Below are 4,051 nucleotides of genomic sequence, written 5' to 3'. Positions count from 1 at the left end.
TAAAATAACATCGAAGTATGCCAGCATTCTCGTAATTGAGTATGTTGTAAATGCAAACTTCATCCTACACCAGTCATTCTCTTGGAAGTTCATAGTATCTTTACAGCGCCCCCATTGCAAGATTCATTCCTCTCAATCTGCTCTGATGACCCAAGCGAAATCTGGATGGCAGTCAGAGAGAAGGTATATCCCGGGTGAATCTAAATCGGAACATCCTCTGCTTTCCACTGCATGCTAGACAAAATACCTATATGTAAATAATAGCCATTTGGAACTGCCTTCAAGCCCATTGTTGTTATAAAGTTATTATAATTTCATAAGGTCACAATGAATTGACAGACGCAAGCAATAGCTGCAATCAAATGAAAACCGAATGATGTGATCAATCTGTTTCATTACCTTATTTCAGGAATAACATTAGAAATTAAATGTGCAGGTATATCTATTTTATTTTCAAGACTTAATGTCTTGTATACATATACTTTCTTCGTTCATTGATACACCAACAACTGTCCACTAAAGGGGCCATACAAATCTGTCTGTTAATGATACGTCAAAGGATTACATTAAAGTGAGTCTTTATAGTCAACTTGTGTGTCTTAAGACGTGTGGCTGAAAAACAACACTTGCAATAGTTGCAGAACACGCATAGCGAAATACTAGTAATATAAAAATTGGTCCATTCACCACTTTTCAGTGCTTGTCTTTAAGTTCATTATTTGAAACCAATGGAGCGCATTCATCATCTGAATGTTTTGTTGGATTATCCTCTACATCCTCTGTCTTGGAAGACATTATGCAGACAGCAATTGCCATCATGACAACTGCAATTATTGCCAGAAAGGCGGTAGCCAGAATGATATTGGCAGCTTTCCAGTCATCAGACGACCCTTCGCTTTCATCGCTAGTGATGCTGCTTATATTCTTATGTCCTTGAGCTGCAATTGAAATCAAAGTTTTACTGTTTAGAAGACGCATTTGAAACCTTCATATGTATTGCATCAGCTTAATTTGTTTCCTTGATTGTCTTGAAATACAAACTACTACCTGAAAGCAGCCTTTTTTCGCCATTCAGTTGCCCTTTTTCTTTCGTGCGTGCGATTCTATTGTAAGCAATTTTAAGCATACTTATATAAGGTATAGACCAGACAAGTAGTTTACTTTGGTCAGGTCTGTACTACACCCTGCATACCAGATTGCTTACATTGTCAACTTTAAAGGGTAATCCAGTTTCTTAGTTAATGCGCATTATCACGCAGTTTAAAACGGACACTGGTGGAAGATAAGAAGATAAAGCTTAGGATAGAAGTATATTATATACCCTTTTTCGTTTGTACACTACATGATACTGTGGGTTCCCAATGTCATTGGTTCACCATCTATCACGGAAAATTTAAGCAGGGTGTGTGTGTACTAGCTACATTACTGTCTCGGTGCATCTTTTTCTTATAAATGCTTTGATAACAAACAAAAAAAAAAAACAGACCTGAGAAACTGCTAGCTCGAAACTCCATTTCCTGTTTTAAAGTCTGACTTGCTGTTGGATGTTCAGAATAAACTTACATATGCAAAGATCACTAACAACCCACAACAACAAACAATAATAAAACAAACAATAATAAGCAAAGTCGTGTATATTTATATACATTTTAAGAGCACACGAAACGTCACCTTCACTAGCCATAAACGATTGAACCATTTAGTTCTACATAGACCCTTGGCATATCCTAGCTAGCTGAAACAGCATCTACTGCTGTGCTGTCTAAGTGGATCAACTGAAAGAAACAAATCCAATCAAATTTGCCTTGTGAGATAGTCTGGTATATTCATTAAGGATGTAACGATATACCGGTAAACTGTAAAATGCCCGATACGGTATGTCGCGATACGAATATAGAAATACCGATAATACCGTGGTTTTATTTCTTCTTCTTTACCTACATTTATATCGTCCATAACTAACTATGTGCAGACTGCTATCTTCCATTATTATTATACTGCAAGTCATCTGCAAATGTGTTTCCTGCTGGTAGAATTTTTCACTCATGTTGATGTGTTTATTGTCAGCTAAATCATTTGTGTGATTATTATATTTAAAGGGTGTTTTGGTGAAATAAAAAGAAACATGATTTAATGTTTTTGTTCCGCTATTATTACATGCGAAGCAATTGATCATTATTACGGTACAAAATAAGCAAAAATTAACATTACAATCACACAGTGTCAATGAACAATACGTATTGATACGTTGATACCTATTATAAAAGAATGTTGCCGTATTGCAATATGTTGCAATTACCTTTTCCCTGGCAATACTCATCCCTATTATTCATAGTGGACTCCGTAGATAAGGATTTGGTTTGCATGTATTTTTTTCAATTGAAACATTAAGAATTAACTTTTAGTCAATACATGTGGACATCATAGAAGTTATCTACTGAATACATAACAAGTCACGTAACAAGCTCTCCCACTGGTTAACTGACTAAGATTATCAGGTATGTTTGCATGGGGACTTCGATTTACATTCTAGTACATCTGATAATGTGTAACTATAAGGATAATACAACTGGTTCTTTCAGCTTTGAAGATGTCGCAAAACAAATTTGGAAAAGAAATATTGAAAGCGAAGTTGATATTAATGTCAAAAGATATTTCGGAGCAAATGTCGACAGGGCAGCTATGGCAATAGACTAGTGCACGTTGTAAAAACCCTGAAGTGTTACCATTTGATCCCATCTCCTGTCATATCCTAACCCTGTTCATCACTCTGTCATTTTGCAATTTTTTATTTAGGTGTGCTTTAGTAGTATTAATGTGCAAATGGTATGTTTGTCTAAATGAAGAGATAATATATGCTTGCTTAAACGTAAACATTTGTAAAATAAAACAAAAACACCTTTCCTAAATGTATTGTGTTTCTGCCTCTGGAACACGGGTTTGGCTTCAAAAGTTATGTAAAATAATTACATCTAAAGAATGTTTGGTTTTTATATTACACATCTTTGAGATAGTAGGACATTTTCACTTGAAGTGCCATTACCTTTACACGTTTTTCTTCTAAACACAATAACATAACTTATACTCTTCTTGCATTCATGTACTCACCTCCTTCCGTCAAGCAGCCAGTGCAGTTCCACGCCGACATTAGCCAAAAAATCACATAACGTTAAAGAGGACTTTCAGTAACAAGAAATACGCAGCACTCTTGTCTCCGTATCTTAATTTTTCAAGCAAATTTTGGAAAAGTAGAATAGATCAGCTGAGGTAAACCGTGTAATATGTAATCTAAGTTAAAATAGGACAGATAAACAAATTTAACCGTTAGATAAAACTCTGGCGCCTTTTCATGGTTTTAGGATCGGTTGCAGTACACGACCTCAAAACTCAGACTATGGGAACTCGATCAGTGGGGACATATGCTGTTGTTGATACATACATGTAATGAGGAGATATTAAATGCGCACATAAGTGAGGAGAAACCTTACATTTTATAATTAGTAATTAATACATGCAATAATAGATGGTGTATATGATAGAATTAATCAAAGTTTAAGAGGATGGTATACGACTGATTCTATTTTTAGCGTATTTCGTTTTTTCTTGAATGGTAAATCTGCATAATGGTGCATCACATATGAACAGACGTTGCTAGACAGACACATCTGAGAAATGCCGATGAATCAATCCATTTGAAATCCGAGTTTAAGATTTATATTCTGTATTACTCAAACAACCCCTTTTTAGTACCAGGGAAGAAAATATTTGCAAGAAAATATAAACAATTTCCAGGGAATAATACGTCTTTTCTGTCCTTCATTGTAAATACAATTAAAAAAACAAATAGAAAAAGAAAAGAAAAAAAAGAGAGGAAAAAAAAACAGTATAGAGTTATTAGAAACACCAAACGCTCTACTTACCGAACAGAATTATCGGGTATCCAAAGTCTGTTTCTTCTTGTTAACTGCAGGGTGTTAAAACTATCTCTGACATTCTGGAGCAGTAACAAGATTTTTAAGATTGCGGTGACAGCCTATTTTGGATGTAAGAT

General features: G+C 35.0%; 1 long non-coding RNA gene across 1 annotated transcript; it reads right to left on the bottom strand.

The window, feature by feature from the left end:
• Positions 1-435: 435 nt before the first annotated feature.
• On the bottom strand, positions 436-3,329 carry LOC149787861 (uncharacterized). Its single transcript, XR_016424391.1, has 2 exons — positions 3,109-3,329; positions 436-938 (listed from the first exon to the last, which is right to left on the bottom strand). It is a non-coding gene; the product is annotated as an uncharacterized LOC149787861 (long non-coding RNA).
• Positions 3,330-4,051: the final 722 nt, after the last annotated feature.

The sequence above is a fragment of the Sinohyriopsis cumingii genome, chromosome 11, assembly GCF_028554795.1.
Source record: "Sinohyriopsis cumingii isolate HCF-2022 chromosome 11, ASM2855479v2, whole genome shotgun sequence".
Taxonomy (NCBI): domain Eukaryota; kingdom Metazoa; phylum Mollusca; class Bivalvia; order Unionida; family Unionidae; genus Sinohyriopsis; species Sinohyriopsis cumingii.
This window is presented reverse-complemented; position numbering and strand designations above follow the sequence as displayed.